The sequence below is a fragment of the Amblyomma americanum genome, chromosome 4, assembly GCF_052857255.1.
Source record: "Amblyomma americanum isolate KBUSLIRL-KWMA chromosome 4, ASM5285725v1, whole genome shotgun sequence".
Taxonomy (NCBI): Eukaryota; Metazoa; Arthropoda; class Arachnida; order Ixodida; family Ixodidae; genus Amblyomma; species Amblyomma americanum.
In genome coordinates, this window is record NC_135500.1 from 29,558,304 (window position 1) to 29,578,039 (window position 19,736).

Consider the following 19,736-nt stretch of genomic DNA (forward strand, 5'->3'; position numbering starts at 1 on the left):
TTGCATAATTATGGAACATGGTACCAGTGGTAGAGACATGGACAAAAAGAGAAGACAACACAAACGCCGGTTACTAAGAGGTTGACAAGGGTCGTGGAAGGATTCACGCACAACAACGATGTAACGGGGCTCAATGTACTAGAAAGTATGTCGCTAAGGGTAGACAGCTGGGCTAGTTGGTTGTTTGCATTATTATGAAACACGGTACCAGCGCTAGCGACAAGGACAAAGGGAGAAGACAACACGAATGCCGGTTTCTAAGAGGTTGTCAAGGATCGTGGAAGGAATCACACACGAAAAAGAAGGTGTAACGGGGCTCAAGAAAGTATGTCGGTAAGGGTAGACAGCTGGGCTAGTTGGTTGTTTGCATTGTTATGGAACATGGTACTAGCGCAAGAGACAAGGACCAAGGGATAAGACAACACGAACGCCGGTTTCTAAGAGGTTGACAAGGGTTGTGGAAGGATTCACACACAAAAAAGAAGGTGTAACGGGGCTCAATGTACTAGAAAGTATGTCGCTAAGTGTAGACAGCTGGGCTAGTCGGTTGTTTGCATAATTATAGAAAATGGTACCAGTGCTAGAGACACGGACAAAAAGAGAAGACAACACAAACGCCGGTTTCTAAGAGGTTGACAAGGGTCGTGGAAGGATTCACACACAAAAAAGGTGTAACGGGACTCAATGTACTAGAAAGTATGTCGCTAAGCGTAGACAGTTGGGCTAGTTGGTTGTTTGCATTATTATGGAATATGGCACCAGCGCAAGAGACAAGGACAAAGGAAGAAGACAACACGAACGCCAGTTTCTAAGAGGTTGACAAGGGTCGTGGAAGGATTCACACACAAAAAAGAAGGTGTAATGGGGCTCAATGTACAAGAAAGTATATAGCTAAGGGTAGACAGCTGGGCTAGTTGGTTGTTTGCATAATTATGGAACATGGTACCAGTGCTAGAGACATGGACAAAAAGAAAAGACAACACAAACGCTGGTTTCTAAGAGGTTGACAAGGATCGTGGAAGGAATCACACACGAAAAAGAAGTTGTAACGGGGCTCAATGTACTAGAAAATATGTCGCTAAGGGTAGACAGCTGGGCTATTTGGTTGTTTTGCATTATTATGGAACATGGTACCAGTGCTAGAGACATGGACAAAAAGAGAAGACAACACAAACGCCGGTTTCTAAGAGGTTGACAAGGATCGTGGAAGGAATCACACACGAAAAAGAAGGTGTAACGGGGCTCAATGTACTAGAAAGTATGTCGCTAAGGGTAGACAGCTGGGCTAGTTGGTCGTTTGCATTATTATGGAACATGGTACTAGCGCAAGAGACAAGGACAAAGGGAGAAGAGAACACGAACGCAAGTTTCTAAGAGGTTGACAAGGATCGTGGAAGGAATCACACACGAAAAAGAAGGTGTAATGGGGCTCAATGTACTAGAAAGTATGTCGCTAAGGGTAGACAGCTGGGCTAGTTGGTTGTTTGCATAATTATGGAACATTGTACCAGTGCTAGAGACATGGACAAAAAGAGAAGACAACACAAACGACGGTTTCTAAGAGGTTGACAAGGGTCGTGGAAGGATTCACGCACAACAACGGTGTAACGGGGCTCAATGTACTAGAAAGTATGTCGCTAAGGGTAGACAGCTTGGCTAGTTGGTTGTTTGCATTATTATGGAACATGGCACCAGTGCAAGAGACAAGGAAAAAGGGAGAAGACAACACGAATGCTGGTTTCTAAGATGATGACAAGGGTCGTGGAAGGATTCACACACAAAAAAGAATGTGTAACGGGGCTCAATGTACTAGAAAGTATGTCGCTAAGGGTAGACAGCTGGGCTAGTTGGTTGTTTGCATTATTATGGAACATGGTACCAGCGCTAGCGACAAGGACAAAGGGAGAAGACAACACGAATGCCGGTTTCTAAGAGGTTGTCAAGGATCGTGGGAGGAATCACACACGAAAAAGGTGTAACGGGGCTCAATGTACTAGAAAGTATGTCGCTAAGTGTAGACAGCTGGGCTAGTTGGTTGTTTGCATAATTATGGAACATGGTACCAGTGCTAGAGACACGGACAAAAAGAGAAGACAACACAAACACCGGTTTCTAAGAGGTTGACAAGGGTCGTGGAAGAATTCACACACAAAAAAGGTGTAACGGGGCTTAATGTACTAGAAAGTATGTAGCTAAGGGTAGACTGCTGGGCTAGTTGGTTGTTTGCATTATTATGGAATATGGCCCCAGCGCAAGAGACAAGGACAAAGGAAGAAGACAACACGAACGCCAGTTTCTAAGAGGTTGACTAGGATCGTGGAAGGAATCACACACGAAAAAGAAGGTGTAACGGGGCTCAGTGTACTAGAAAGTATGTCGCTAAATGTAGACAGCTGGGCTAGTTGGTTGTGTGCATTATTATGGAACATGGTACCAGTGCTAGAGACACGGACAAAAATAGAAGTCAACACAAACGCCGGTTTCTAAGAAGTTGACAATGGTCGTGGAAGGAATCACACACAAAAAAGGTGTAACGGGGCTCAATGTACTAGAAAGTATGTCGCTAAGAGTAGACAGCTGGTCTAGTTGGTTGTTTGCATTATTATGGAACATGGTACCAGCGCTAGAGACAAGGACAAAGGGAGAAGACAACACGAATGCCGGTTTCTAAGAGGTTGACAAGCATCGTGGAAGGAATCACACACGAAAAAGAAGGTGTAACGGGGCTCAATGTGCTAGAAAGTATGTCGCTAAGGGTAGACAGCTGGGCTAGTTGGTTGTTTGCATTATTATGGAACATGGTACTAGCGCAAGAGACAAGGACAAAGGGATAAGACAACACGAACGCCGGTTTCTAAGAGGTTGACAAGGGTTGTGGAAGGATTCACACACAAAAAAGAAGGTGTAACGGGGCTCAATGTACTAGAAAGTATGTCGCTAAGTGTAGACAGCTGGGCTAGTCGGTTGTTTGCATAATTATGGAACATGGTACCAGTGCTAGAGACACGGACAAAAAGAGAAGACAACACAAACGCCGGTTTCTCAGAGGTTGACAAGGGTCGTGGAAGAATTCACACACAAAAAAGGTGTAACGGGGCTCAATGTACAAGAAAGTATGTCGCTAAGGGTAGACAGCTGGGCTAGTTGGTTGTTTGCATTATTATGGAATATGGCCCCAGCGCAAGAGACAAGGACAAAGGAAGAAGACAACACGAACGCCAGATTCTAAGAGGTTGACTAGGATCGTGGAAGGAATCACACACGAAAAAGAAGGTGTAAGGCGCTCAGTGTACTAGAAAGTATGTCGCTAAGGGTAGACAGCTGGGCTAGTTGGTTGTGTGCATTATTGTGGAACAGGTACCAGTGCTAGAGACACGGACAAAAATAGAAGACAACACAAACGCCGGTTTCTAAGAGGTTGACAATGGTTCTTGGAAGGATTCACACACAAAAAAGGTGTAACGGGGCTCAATGTACTAGAAAGTATGTCGCTAAGGGTAGACAGCTGGTCTAGTTGGTTGGTTGCCTTATTATGGAACATGGTACCAGCGCTAGAGACAAGGACAAAGGGAGAAGACAACACGAATGCCGGTTTCTAAGAGGTTGACAAGCATCGTGGAAGGAATCACACACGAAAAAGAAGGTGTAACGGGGCTCAATGTGCTAGAAAGAATGTCGCTAAGGGTAGACAGCTGGGCTAGTTGGTTGTTTGCATTATTATGGAACATGGTACTAGCGCAAGAGACAAGGACAAAGGGAGAAGACAACACGAACGCAAGTTTCTAAGAGGTTGACAAGGATCGTGGAAGGAATCACACACGAAAAAGAAGGTGTAACGGGGCTCAATGTACTAGAAAGTATGTCGCTATGGGTAGACAGCTGGGCTAGTTGGTTGTTTGCATAATTATGGAACATTGCACCAGTGCTAGAGACATGGACAAAAAGAGAAGACAACACAAACGCCGGTTTCTAAGAGGTTGTCAAGGGTCGTGGAAGGATTCACGCACAACAACGGTGTAACGGGGCTCAATGTACTAGAAAGTATGTCGCTAAGGGTAGACAGCTGGGCTAGTTGGTTGTTTGCATTATTATGGAACATGGCACCAGTGCAAGAGACAAGGAAAAAGGGAGAAGACAACACGAATGCTGGTTTCTAAGATGTTGACAAGGGTCGTGGAAGGATTCACACACAAAAAAGAATGTGTAACGGGGCTCAATGTACTAGAAAGTATGTCGCTAAGGGTAGACAGCTGGGCTAGTTGGTTGTTTGCATTATTATGGAACATGGTACCAGCGCTAGCGACAAGGACAAAGGGAGAAGACAACACGAATGCCGGTTTCTAAGAGGTTGTCAAGGATCGTGGGAGGAATCACACACGAAAAAGAAGGTGTAACGGGGCTCAAGAAAGTATGTCGCTAAGGGTAGACAGCTGGGCTAGTTGGTTGTTTGCATTAATATGGAACATGGTACTAGTGCAAGAGACAAGGACAAAGGGATAAGACAACATGAACGCCGGTTTCTAAGAGGTTGACAAGGGTTGTGGAAGGATTCACACACAAAAAAGGTGTAACGGGGCTCAATGTCCTAGAAAGTATGTCTCTAAGTGTAGACAGCTGGGCTAGTTGGTTGTTTGCATAATTATGGAACATGGTACCAGTGCTAGAGACACGGACAAAAAGAGAAGACAACACAAACGCCGGTTTCTAAGAGGTTGACAAGGGTCGTGGAAGGATTCACACACAAAAAAGAAGGTGTAATGGGGCTCAATGTACAAGAAAGTATATAGCTAAGGGTAGACAGCTGGGCTAGTTGGTTGTTTGCATAATTATGGAACATGGTACCAGTGCTAGAGACATGGACAAAAAGAAAAGACAACACAAACGCTGGTTTCTAAGAGGTTGACAAGGATCGTGGAAGGAATCACACACGAAAAAGAAGTTGTAACGGGGCTCAATGTACTAGAAAATATGTCGCTAAGGGTAGACAGCTGGGCTATTTGGTTGTTTTGCATTATTATGGAACATGGTACCAGTGCTAGAGACATGGACAAAAAGAGAAGACAACACAAACGCCGGTTTCTAAGAGGTTGACAAGGATCGTGGAAGGAATCACACACGAAAAAGAAGGTGTAACGGGGCTCAATGTACTAGAAAGTATGTCGCTAAGGGTAGACAGCTGGGCTAGTTGGTCGTTTGCATTATTATGGAACATGGTACTAGCGCAAGAGACAAGGACAAAGGGAGAAGAGAACACGAACGCAAGTTTCTAAGAGGTTGACAAGGATCGTGGAAGGAATCACACACGAAAAAGAAGGTGTAATGGGGCTCAATGTACTAGAAAGTATGTCGCTAAGGGTAGACAGCTGGGCTAGTTGGTTGTTTGCATAATTATGGAACATTGTACCAGTGCTAGAGACATGGACAAAAAGAGAAGACAACACAAACGACGGTTTCTAAGAGGTTGACAAGGGTCGTGGAAGGATTCACGCACAACAACGGTGTAACGGGGCTCAATGTACTAGAAAGTATGTCGCTAAGGGTAGACAGCTTGGCTAGTTGGTTGTTTGCATTATTATGGAACATGGCACCAGTGCAAGAGACAAGGAAAAAGGGAGAAGACAACACGAATGCTGGTTTCTAAGATGATGACAAGGGTCGTGGAAGGATTCACACACAAAAAAGAATGTGTAACGGGGCTCAATGTACTAGAAAGTATGTCGCTAAGGGTAGACAGCTGGGCTAGTTGGTTGTTTGCATTATTATGGAACATGGTACCAGCGCTAGCGACAAGGACAAAGGGAGAAGACAACACGAATGCCGGTTTCTAAGAGGTTGTCAAGGATCGTGGGAGGAATCACACACGAAAAAGGTGTAACGGGGCTCAATGTACTAGAAAGTATGTCGCTAAGTGTAGACAGCTGGGCTAGTTGGTTGTTTGCATAATTATGGAACATGGTACCAGTGCTAGAGACACGGACAAAAAGAGAAGACAACACAAACACCGGTTTCTAAGAGGTTGACAAGGGTCGTGGAAGAATTCACACACAAAAAAGGTGTAACGGGGCTTAATGTACTAGAAAGTATGTAGCTAAGGGTAGACTGCTGGGCTAGTTGGTTGTTTGCATTATTATGGAATATGGCCCCAGCGCAAGAGACAAGGACAAAGGAAGAAGACAACACGAACGCCAGTTTCTAAGAGGTTGACTAGGATCGTGGAAGGAATCACACACGAAAAAGAAGGTGTAACGGGGCTCAGTGTACTAGAAAGTATGTCGCTAAATGTAGACAGCTGGGCTAGTTGGTTGTGTGCATTATTATGGAACATGGTACCAGTGCTAGAGACACGGACAAAAATAGAAGTCAACACAAACGCCGGTTTCTAAGAAGTTGACAATGGTCGTGGAAGGAATCACACACAAAAAAGGTGTAACGGGGCTCAATGTACTAGAAAGTATGTCGCTAAGAGTAGACAGCTGGTCTAGTTGGTTGTTTGCATTATTATGGAACATGGTACCAGCGCTAGAGACAAGGACAAAGGGAGAAGACAACACGAATGCCGGTTTCTAAGAGGTTGACAAGCATCGTGGAAGGAATCACACACGAAAAAGAAGGTGTAACGGGGCTCAATGTGCTAGAAAGTATGTCGCTAAGGGTAGACAGCTGGGCTAGTTGGTTGTTTGCATTATTATGGAACATGGTACTAGCGCAAGAGACAAGGACAAAGGGATAAGACAACACGAACGCCGGTTTCTAAGAGGTTGACAAGGGTTGTGGAAGGATTCACACACAAAAAAGAAGGTGTAACGGGGCTCAATGTACTAGAAAGTATGTCGCTAAGTGTAGACAGCTGGGCTAGTCGGTTGTTTGCATAATTATGGAACATGGTACCAGTGCTAGAGACACGGACAAAAAGAGAAGACAACACAAACGCCGGTTTCTCAGAGGTTGACAAGGGTCGTGGAAGAATTCACACACAAAAAAGGTGTAACGGGGCTCAATGTACAAGAAAGTATGTCGCTAAGGGTAGACAGCTGGGCTAGTTGGTTGTTTGCATTATTATGGAATATGGCCCCAGCGCAAGAGACAAGGACAAAGGAAGAAGACAACACGAACGCCAGATTCTAAGAGGTTGACTAGGATCGTGGAAGGAATCACACACGAAAAAGAAGGTGTAAGGCGCTCAGTGTACTAGAAAGTATGTCGCTAAGGGTAGACAGCTGGGCTAGTTGGTTGTGTGCATTATTGTGGAACAGGTACCAGTGCTAGAGACACGGACAAAAATAGAAGACAACACAAACGCCGGTTTCTAAGAGGTTGACAATGGTTCTTGGAAGGATTCACACACAAAAAAGGTGTAACGGGGCTCAATGTACTAGAAAGTATGTCGCTAAGGGTAGACAGCTGGTCTAGTTGGTTGGTTGCCTTATTATGGAACATGGTACCAGCGCTAGAGACAAGGACAAAGGGAGAAGACAACACGAATGCCGGTTTCTAAGAGGTTGACAAGCATCGTGGAAGGAATCACACACGAAAAAGAAGGTGTAACGGGGCTCAATGTGCTAGAAAGAATGTCGCTAAGGGTAGACAGCTGGGCTAGTTGGTTGTTTGCATTATTATGGAACATGGTACTAGCGCAAGAGACAAGGACAAAGGGAGAAGACAACACGAACGCAAGTTTCTAAGAGGTTGACAAGGATCGTGGAAGGAATCACACACGAAAAAGAAGGTGTAACGGGGCTCAATGTACTAGAAAGTATGTCGCTATGGGTAGACAGCTGGGCTAGTTGGTTGTTTGCATAATTATGGAACATTGCACCAGTGCTAGAGACATGGACAAAAAGAGAAGACAACACAAACGCCGGTTTCTAAGAGGTTGTCAAGGGTCGTGGAAGGATTCACGCACAACAACGGTGTAACGGGGCTCAATGTACTAGAAAGTATGTCGCTAAGGGTAGACAGCTGGGCTAGTTGGTTGTTTGCATTATTATGGAACATGGCACCAGTGCAAGAGACAAGGAAAAAGGGAGAAGACAACACGAATGCTGGTTTCTAAGATGTTGACAAGGGTCGTGGAAGGATTCACACACAAAAAAGAATGTGTAACGGGGCTCAATGTACTAGAAAGTATGTCGCTAAGGGTAGACAGCTGGGCTAGTTGGTTGTTTGCATTATTATGGAACATGGTACCAGCGCTAGCGACAAGGACAAAGGGAGAAGACAACACGAATGCCGGTTTCTAAGAGGTTGTCAAGGATCGTGGGAGGAATCACACACGAAAAAGAAGGTGTAACGGGGCTCAAGAAAGTATGTCGCTAAGGGTAGACAGCTGGGCTAGTTGGTTGTTTGCATTAATATGGAACATGGTACTAGTGCAAGAGACAAGGACAAAGGGATAAGACAACATGAACGCCGGTTTCTAAGAGGTTGACAAGGGTTGTGGAAGGATTCACACACAAAAAAGGTGTAACGGGGCTCAATGTCCTAGAAAGTATGTCTCTAAGTGTAGACAGCTGGGCTAGTTGGTTGTTTGCATAATTATGGAACATGGTACCAGTGCTAGAGACACGGACAAAAAGAGAAGACAACACAAACGCCGGTTTCTAAGAGGTTGACAAGGGTCGTGGAAAAATTCACACACAAAAAAGGTGTAACGGGGCTCAATGTACTAGAAAGTATGTCGCTAAGGGTAGACAGCTGGGCTAGTTGGTTGTTTGCATTATTATGAAATATGGCCCCAGCGCAAGAGACAAGGACAAAGGAAGAAGACAACACGAACGCCAGTTTCTAAGAGGTTGACTAGGATCGTGGAAGGAATCACACACGAAAAAGAAGGTGTAACGGGGCTCAGTGTACTAGAAAGTATGTCGCTAAGGGTAGACAGCTGGTCTAGTTGGTTGTTTTTTTTTATTATAAAACATGGTACCAGCGCTAGAGACAAGGACAAAGGGAGAAGACAACACGAATGCCGGTTTCTAAGAGGTTGACAAGCATCGTGGAAGGAATCACACACGAAAAAGAAGGTGTAACGGGGCTCAATGTGCTAGAAAGTATGTCGCTAAGGGTAGACAGCTGGGCTAGTTGGTTGTTTGCATTATTATGGGACATGATACAAGCGCAAGAGACAAGGACAAAGGGAGAAGACAACACGAACGCCGGTTTCTAAGAGGTTGACAAGGGTCGTGCAAGGATTCACACACAAAAAAGAAGGTGTGACGGGGCTCAGTGTACTAAAAAGTATGTCGCTAAGTGTAGACAGCTGGGCTGTTGGTTGTTTGTATAATTATGGAACATGGTGCTAGTGCTAGAGACACGGACAAAAAGAGAAGACAACACTAAGGCCGGTTTCTAAGAGGTTGACAAGGGTCGTGGAAGGATTCACACACAAAAAAGGTGTAACGGGGCTCAATGTACTAGAAAGTATGTCGCTAAGCGTAGACAGTTGGGCTAGTTGGTTGTTTGCATTATTATGGAATAAGGCACCAGCGCAAGAGACAAGGACAAAGAAAGAAGACAACACGAACGCCAGTTTCTAAGAGGTTGACAAGGATCGTGGAAGGAATCACACACGAAAAAGAAGGTGAAACGGGGCTCAATGTACTAGAAAGTATGTCGCTAAATGTAGACAGCTGGGCTAGTTGGTTGTTTGCATAATTATGGAACATGGTACCAGTGGTAGACATGGACAAAAAGAGAAGACAACACAAACGCCGGTTACTAAGAGGTTGACAAGGGTCGTGGAAGGATTCACGCACAACAACGGTGTAACGGGGCTCAATGTACTAGAAAGTATGTCGCTAAGGGTAGACAGCTGGGCTAGTTGGTTGTTTGCATTATTATGGAACATGGCACCAGTGCAAGAGACAAGGAAAAAGGGAGAAGACAACACGAATGCCGGTTTCTAAGATGTTGACAAGGGTCGTGGAAGGATTCACACACAAAAAAGAATGTGTAACGGGGCTCAATGTACTAGAAAGTATGTCGCTAAGGGTAGACAGCTGGGCTAGTTGGTTGTTTGCATTATTATGAAACATGGTACCAGCGCTAGCGACAAGGACAAAGGGAGAAGACAACACGAATGCCGGTTTCTAAGAGGTTGTCAAGGATCGTGGAAGGAATCACACACGAAAAAGAAGGTGTAACGGGGCTCAAGAAAGTATGTCGGTAAGGGTAGACAGCTGGGCTAGTTGGTTGTTTGCATTATTATGGAACATGGTACTAGCGCAAGAGACAAGGACAAAGGGATAAGAGAACACGAACGCCGGTTTCTAAGAGGTTGTCAAGGGTTGTGGAAGGATCCACACACAAAAAAGAAGGTGTAACGGGGCTCAATGTACTAGAAAGTATGTCGCTAAGAGTAGACAGCTGGGCTAGTCGGTTGTTTGCATAATTATGGAACATGGTACCAGTGCTAGAGACACGGACAAAAAGAGAAGACAACACAAACGCCGGTTTCTAAGAGGTTGACAAGGGTCGTGGAAGAATTCACGCACAAAAAAGGTGTAACGGGGCCCAATGTACTAGAAAGTATGTCGCTAAGGGTAGACAGCTGGGCTAGTTGGTTGTTTGCATTATTATGGATTATGGCCCCAGCGCAAGAGACAAGGACCAAGGAAGAAGGCAACACGAACGCCAGTTTCTAAGAGGTTGACTAGGATCGTGGAAGGAATCACACACGAAAAAGAAGGTGTAACGGGGCTCAGTGTACTAGAAAGTATGTCGCTAAGGGTAGACAGGTGGGCTAGTTGGTTGTGTGCATTATTATGGCACATGGTACCAGTGCTAGAGACACGGACAAAAATAGAAGACAACACAAACGCCGGTTTCTAAGAGGTTGACAATGGTTCTTGGAAGGATTCACACACAAAAAAGGTGTAACGAGGCTCAATGTACTAGAACGTATGTAACTAAGGGTAGACAGCTGGTCTAGTTGGTTGGTTGCCTTATTATGGAACATGGTACCAGCGCTAGAGACAAGGACAAAGGGAGAAGACAAGAATGCCGGTTTCTAAGAGGTTGACAAGCATCGTGGAAGAAATCACACACGAAAAAAAAGGTGTAACGGGGCTCAATGTGCTAGAAAGAATGTCGCCAAGGGTAGACAGCTGGGCTAGTTGGTTGTTTGCATTATTATGGGACATGGTACAAGCGCAAGAGACAAGGACAAAGGAAGAAGACAACACGAACGCCGGTTTCTAAGAGGTTGACAAGGGTCGTGGAAGGATTCACACACAAAAAAGAAGGTGTAACGGGGCTCAATGTACTAGAAAGTATGTCGCTAAGTGTAGACAGCTGGGCTAGTTGGTTGTTTGCATTATTATGGAACATGGTACTAGCGCAAGAGACAAGGACAAAGGGAAAAGACAACCCGAATGCCGGTTTCTAAGAGGTTGACAAGGGTTATGGAAGGATTCACACACAAAAAAGAAGGTGAAACGGGGCTCAATGTACTAGAAAGTATGTCGCTAAGGGTAGACAGCTGGGCTAGTTGGTTGTTTGCATAATTATGGAACATGGTACCAGTGCTAGAGACATGGACAAAAAGAGAAGACAACACAAACGCCGGTTACTAAGAGGTTGACAAGGGTCGTGGAAGGATTCACGCACAACAACGGTGTAACGGGGCTCAATGTACTAGAAAGTATGTCGCTAAGGGTAGATAGCTGGTCTAGTTGGTTGTTTGCATTATTATGGAACATGGCACCAGTGCAAGAGACAAGGAAAAAGGGAGAAGACAACACGAATGCCGGTTTCTAAGATGTTGACAAGGGTCGTGGAAGGATTCACACACAAAAAAGAACGTGTAACGGGGCTCAATGTACTAGAAAGTATGTCGCTAAGGGTAGACAGCTGGGCTAGTTGGTTGTTTGCATTATTATGAAACATGGTACCAGCGCTAGCGACAAGGACAAAGGGAGAAGACAACACGAATGCCGGTTTCTAAGAGGTTGTCAAGGATCTTGGAAGGAATCACACACGAAAAAGAAGGTGTAACGGGGCTCAAGAAAGTATGTCGGTAAGGGTAGACAGCTGGGCTAGTTGGTTGTTTGCATTGTTATGGAACATGGTACTAGCGCAAGAGACAAGGACAAAGGGATAAGACAACACGAACGCCGGTTTCTAAGAGGTTGACAAGGGTTGTGGAAGGATTCACACACAAAAAAGAACGTGTAACGGGGCTCAATGTACTAGAAAGTATGTCGCTAAGTGTAGACAGCTGGGCTAGTCGGTTGTTTGCATAATTATAGAAAATGGTACCAGTGCTAGAGACACAGACAAAAAGAGAAGACAACACAAACGCCGGATTCTAAGAGGTTGACAAGGGTCGTGGAAGGATTCACACACAAAAAAGGTGTAACGGGGCTCAATGTACTAGAAAGTATGTCGCTAAGCGTAGACAGTTGGGCTAGTTGGTTGTTTGCATTATTATGGAATATGGCACCAGCGCAAGAGACAAGGACAAAGGAAGAAGACAACACGAACGCCAGTTTCTAAGAGGTTGACAAGGGTCGTGGAAGGATTCACACACAAAAAAGAAGGTGTAATGGGGCTCAATGTACAAGAAAGTATATAGCTAAGGGTAGACAGCTGGGCTAGTTGGTTGTTTGCATAATTATGGAACATGGTACCAGTGCTAGAGACATGGACAAAAAGAAAAGACAACACAAACGCCGGTTTCTAAGAGGTTGACAAGGATCGTGGAAGGAATCACACACGAAAAAGAAGTTGTAACGGGGCTCAATGTACTAGAAAATATGTCGCTAAGGGTAGACAGCTGGGCTATTTGGTTGTTTTGCATTATTATGGAACATGGTACCAGTGCTAGAGACATGGACAAAAAGAGAAGACAACACAAACGCCGGTTTCTAAGAGGTTGACAAGGATCGTGGAAGGAATCACACACGAAAAAGAAGGTGTAACGGGGCTCAATGTACTAGAAAGTATGTCGCTAAGGGTAGACAGCTGGGCTAGTTGGTCGTTTGCATTATTATGGAACATGGTACTAGCGCAAGAGACAAGGACAAAGGGAGAAGAGAACACGAACGCAAGTTTCTAAGAGGTTGACAAGGATCGTGGAAGGAATCACACACGAAAAAGAAGGTGTAACGGGGCTCAACGTACTAGAAAGTATGTCGCTAAGGGTAGACAGCTGGGCTAGTTGGTTGTTTGCATAATTATGGAACATTGTACCAGTGCTAGAGACATGGACAAAAAGAGAAGACAACACAAACGACGGTTTCTAAGAGGTTGACAAGGGTCGTGGAAGGATTCACGCACAACAACGGTGTAACGGGGCTCAATGTACTAGAAAGTATGTCGCTAAGGGTAGACAGCTGGGCTAGTTGGTTGTTTGCATTATTATGGAACATGGCACCAGTGCAAGAGACAAGGAAAAAGGGAGAAGACAACACGAATGCTGGTTTCTAAGATGATGACAAGGGTCGTGGAAGGATTCACACACAAAAAAGAATGTGTAACGGGGCTCAATGTACTAGAAAGTATGTCGCTAAGTGTAGACAGCTGGGCTAGTTGGTTGTTTGCATAATTATGGAACATGGTACCAGTGCTAGAGACACGGACAAAAAGAGAAGACAACACAAACACCGGTTTCTAAGAGGTTGACAAGGGTCGTGGAAGAATTCACACACAAAAAAGGTGTAACGGGGCTTAATGTACTAGAAAGTATGTAGCTAAGGGTAGACAGCTGGGCTAGTTGGTTGTTTGCATTATTATGGAATATGGCCCCAGCGCAAGAGACAAGGACAAAGGAAGAAGACAACACGAACGCCAGTTTCTAAGAGGTTGACTAGGATCGTGGAAGGAATCACACACGAAAAAGAAGGTGTAACGGGGCTCAGTGTACTAGAAAGTATGTCGCTAAGGGTAGACAGCTGGGCTAGTTGGTTGTGTGCATTATTATGGAACATGGTACCAGTGCTAGAGACATGGACAAAAATAGAAGTCAACACAAACGGCGGTTTCTAAGAAGTTGACAATGGTCGTGGAAGGAATCACACACAAAAAAGGTGTAACGGGGCTCAATGTACTAGAAAGTATGTCGCTAAGAGTAGACAGCTGGTCTAGTTGGTTGTTTGCATTATTATGGAACATGGTACCAGCGCTAGAGACAAGGACAAAGGGAGAAGACAACACGAATGCCGGTTTCTAAGAGGTTGACAAGCATCGTGGAAGGAATCACACACGAAAAAGAAGGTGTAACGGGGCTCAATGTGCTAGAAAGTATGTCGCTAAGGGTTGACAGCTGGGCTAGTTGGTTGTTTGCATTATTATGGAACATGGTACTAGCGCAAGAGACAAGGACAAAGGGATAAGACAACACGAACGCCGGTTTCTAAGAGGTTGACAAGGGTTGTGGAAGGATTCACACACAAAAAAGAAGGAGTAACGGGGCTCAATGTACTAGAAAGTATGTCGCTAAGTGTAGACAGCTGGGCTAGTCGGTTGTTTGCATAATTATGGAACATGGTACCAGTGCTAGAGACACGGACAAAAAGAGAAGACAACACAAACGCCGGTTTCTAAGAGGTTGACAAGGGTCGTGGAAGAATTCACACACAAAAAAGGTGTAACGGGGCTCAATGTACAAGAAAGTATGTCGCTAAGGGTAGACAGCTGGGCTAGTTGGTTGTTTGCATTATTATGGAATATGGCCCCAGCGCAAGAGACAAGGACAAAGGAAGAAGACAACACGAACGCCAGTTTCTAAGAGGTTGACTAGGATCGTGGAAGGAATCACACACGAAAAAGAAGGTGTAAGGCGCTCAGTGTACTAGAAAGTATGTCGCTAAGGGTAGACAGCTGGGCTAGTTGGTTGTGTGCATTATTGTGGAACATGGTACCAGTGCTAGAGACACGGACAAAAATAGAAGACAACACAAACGCCGGTTTCTAAGAGGTTGACAATGGTTCTTGGAAGGATTCACACACAAAAAAGGTGTAACGGGGCTCAATGTACTAGAAAGTATGTCGCTAAGGGTAGACAGCTGGTCTAGTTGGTTGGTTGCCTTATTATGGAACATGGTACCAGCGCTAGAGACAAGGACAAAGGGAGAAGACAACACGAATGCCGGTTTCTAAGAGGTTGACAAGCATCGTGGAAGGAATCACACACGAAAAAGAAGGTGTAACGGGGCTCAATGTGCTAGAAAGAATGTCGCTAAGGGTAGACAGCTGGGCTAGTTTGTTGTTTGCATTATTATGGAACATGGTACTAGCGCAAGAGACAAGGACAAAGGGAGAAGACAACACGAACGCAAGTTTCTAAGAGGTTGACAAGGATCGTGGAAGGAATCACACACGAAAAAGAAGGTGTAACGGGGCTCAATGTACTAGAAAGTATGTCGCTAAGGGTAGACAGCTGGGCTAGTTGGTTGTTTGCATAAATATGGAACATTGTACCAGTGCTAGAGACATGGACAAAAAGAGAAGACAACACAAACGACGGTTTCTAAGAGGTTGACAAGGGTTGTGGAAGGATTCACACACAAAAAAGAAGGTGTAACGGGGCTCAATGTACTAGAAAGTATGTCGCTAAGTGTAGACAGCTGGGCTAGTCGGTTGTTTGCATAATTATGGAACATGGTACCAGTGCTAGAGACACGGACAAAAAGAGAAGACAACACAAACGCCGGTTTCTCAGAGGTTGACAAGGGTCGTGGAAGAATTCACACACAAAAAAGGTGTAACGGGGCTCAATGTACAAGAAAGTATGTCGCTAAGGGTAGACAGCTGGGCTAGTTGGTTGTTTGCATTATTATGGAACATGGTACCAGCGCTAGCGACAAGGACAAAGGGAGAAGACAACACGAATGCCGGTTTCTAAGAGGTTGTCAAGGATCGTGGGAGGAATCACACACGAAAAAGGTGTAACGGGGCTCAATGTACTAGAAAGTATGTCGCTAAGTGTAGACAGCTGGGCTAGTTGGTTGTTTGCATAATTATGGAACATGGTACCAGTGCTAGAGACACGGACAAAAAGAGAAGACAACACAAACACCGGTTTCTAAGAGGTTGACAAGGGTCGTGGAAGAATTCACACACAAAAAAGGTGTAACGGGGCTTAATGTACTAGAAAGTATGTAGCTAAGGGTAGACAGCTGGGCTAGTTGGTTGTTTGCATTATTATGGAATATGGCCCCAGCGCAAGAGACAAGGACAAAGGAAGAAGACAACACGAACGCCAGTTTCTAAGAGGTTGACTAGGATCGTGGAAGGAATCACACACGAAAAAGAAGGTGTAACGGGGCTCAGTGTACTAGAAAGTATGTCGCTAAATGTAGACAGCTGGGCTAGTTGGTTGTGTGCATTATTATGGAACATGGTACCAGTGCTAGAGACACGGACAAAAATAGAAGTCAACACAAACGCCGGTTTCTAAGAAGTTGACAATGGTCGTGGAAGGAATCACACACAAAAAAGGTGTAACGGGGCTCAATGTACTAGAAAGTATGTCGCTAAGAGTAGACAGCTGGTCTAGTTGGTTGTTTGCATTATTATGGAACATGGTACCAGCGCTAGAGACAAGGACAAAGGGAGAAGACAACACGAATGCCGGTTTCTAAGAGGTTGACAAGCATCGTGGAAGGAATCACACACGAAAAAGAAGGTGTAACGGGGCTCAATGTGCTAGAAAGTATGTCGCTAAGGGTAGACAGCTGGGCTAGTTGGTTGTTTGCATTATTATGGAACATGGTACTAGCGCAAGAGACAAGGACAAAGGGATAAGACAACACGAACGCCGGTTTCTAAGAGGTTGACAAGGGTTGTGGAAGGATTCACACACAAAAAAGAAGGTGTAACGGGGCTCAATGTACTAGAAAGTATGTCGCTAAGTGTAGACAGCTGGGCTAGTCGGTTGTTTGCATAATTATGGAACATGGTACCAGTGCTAGAGACACCGACAAAAAGAGAAGACAACACAAACGCCGGTTTCTCAGAGGTTGACAAGGGTCGTGGAAGAATTCACACACAAAAAAGGTGTAACGGGGCTCAATGTACAAGAAAGTATGTCGCTAAGGGTAGACAGCTGGGCTAGTTGGTTGTTTGCATTATTATGGAATATGGCCCCAGCGCAAGAGACAAGGACAAAGGAAGAAGACAACACGAACGCCAGTTTCTAAGAGGTTGACTAGGATCGTGGAAGGAATCACACACGAAAAAGAAGGTGTAAGGCGCTCAGTGTACTAGAAAGTATGTCGCTAAGGGTAGACAGCTGGGCTAGTTGGTTGTGTGCATTATTGTGGAACATGGTACCAGTGCTAGAGACACGGACAAAAATAGAAGACAACACAAACGCCGGTTTCTAAGAGGTTCACAATGGTTCTTGGAAGGATTCACACACAAAAAAGGTGTAACGGGGCTCAATGTACTAGAAAGTATGTCGCTAAGGGTAGACAGCTGGTCTAGTTGGTTGGTTGCCTTATTATGGAACATGGTACCAGCGCTAGAGACAAGGACAAAGGGAGAAGACAACACGAATGCCGGTTTCTAAGAGGTTGACAAGCATCGTGGAAGGAATCACACACGAAAAAGAAGGTGTAACGGGGCTCAATGTGCTAGAAAGAATGTCGCTAAGGGTAGACAGCTGGGCTAGTTGGTTGTTTGCATTATTATGGAACATGGTACTAGCGCAAGAGACAAGGACAAAGGGAGAAGACAACACGAACGCAAGTTTCTAAGAGGTTGACAAGGATCGTGGAAGGAATCACACACGAAAAAGAAGGTGTAACGGGGCTCAATGTACTAGAAAGTATGTCGCTAAGGGTAGACAGCTGGGCTAGTTGGTTGTTTGCATAATTATGGAACATTGTACCAGTGCTAGAGACATGGACAAAAAGAGAAGACAACACAAACGACGGTTTATAAGAGGTTGTCAAGGGTCGTGGAAGGATTCACGCACAACAACGGTGTAACGGGGCTCAATGTACTAGAAAGTATGTCGCTAAGGGTAGACAGCTGGGCTAGTTGGTTGTTTGCATTATTATGGAACATGGCACCAGTGCAAGAGACAAGGAAAAAGGGAGAAGACAACACGAATGCTGGTTTCTAAGATGTTGACAAGGGTCGTGGAAGGATTCACACACAAAAAAGAATGTGTAACGGGGCTCAATGTACTAGAAAGTATGTCGCTAAGGGTAGACAGCTGGGCTAGTTGGTTGTTTGCATTATTATGGAACATGGTACCAGCGCTAGCGACAAGGACAAAGGGAGAAGACAACACGAATGCCGGTTTCTAAGAGGTTGTCAAGGATCGTGGGAGGAATCACACACGAAAAAGAAGGTGTAACGGGGCTCAAGAAAGTATGTCGCTAAGGGTAGACAGCTGGGCTAGTTGGTTGTTTGCATTATTATGGAACATGGTACTAGTGCAAGAGACAAGGACAAAGGGATAAGACAACATGAACGCCGGTTTCTAAGAGGTTGACAAGGGTTGTGGAAGGATTCACACACAAAAAAGGTGTAACGGGGCTCAATGTCCTAGAAAGTATGTCGCTAAGTGTAGACAGCTGGGCTAGTTGGTTGTTTGCATAATTATGGAACATGGTACCAGTGCTAGAGACACGGTCAAAAAGAGAAGACAACACAAACGCCGGTTTCTAAGAGGTTGACAAGGGTCGTGGAAAAATTCACACACAAAAAAGGTGTAACGGGGCTCAATGTACTAGAAAGTATGTCGCTAAGGGTAGACAGCTGGGCTAGTTGGTTGTTTGCATTATTATGAAATATGGCCCCAGCGCAAGAGACAAGGACAAAGGAAGAAGACAACACGAACGCCAGTTTCTAAGAGGTTGACTAGGATCGTGGAAGGAATCACACACGAAAAAGAAGGTGTAACGGGGCTCAGTGTACTAGAAAGTATGTCGCTAAGGGTAGACAGCTGGTCTAGTTGGTTGTTTTTTTTTATTATAAAACATGGTACCAGCGCTAGAGACAAGGACAAAGGGAGAAGACAACACGAATGCCGGTTTCTAAGAGGTTGACAAGCATCGTGGAAGGAATCACACACGAAAAAGAAGGTGTAACGGGGCTCAATGTGCTAGAAAGTATGTCGCTAAGGGTAGACAGCTGGGCTAGTTGGTTGTTTGCATTATTATGGGACATGATACAAGCGCAAGAGACAAGGACAAAGGGAGAAGACAACACGAACGCCGGTTTCTAAGAGGTTGACAAGGGTCGTGCAAGGATTCACACACAAAAACGAAGGTGTAACAGGGCTCAATGTACTAGAAAGTATGTCGCTAAGGGTAGACAGCTGGGCTAGTTGGTTGTTTGCATTATTATGGAATATGGCCCCAGCGCAAGAGACAAGGAAAAAGGAAGAACACAACACGAACGCCAGTTTCTAAGAGGTTGGCTAGGATCGTGGAAGGAATCACACACAAAAAAGAAGGTGTAACGGGGCTCAGTGTACTAAAAAGTATGTCGCTAAGTGTAGACAGCTGGGCTGTTGGTTGTTTGTATAATTATGGAACAAGGTGCTAGTGCTAGAGACACGGACAAAAAGAGAAGACAACACTAAGGCCGGTTTCTAAGAGGTTGACAAGGGTCGTGGAAGGATTCACACACAAAAAAGGTGTAACGGGGCTCAATGTACTAGAAAGTATGTCGCTAAGCGTAGACAGTTGGGCTAGTTGGTTGTTTGCATTATTATGGAATAAGGCACCAGCGCAAGAGACAAGGACAAAGAAAGAAGACAACACGAACGCAAGTTTCTAAGA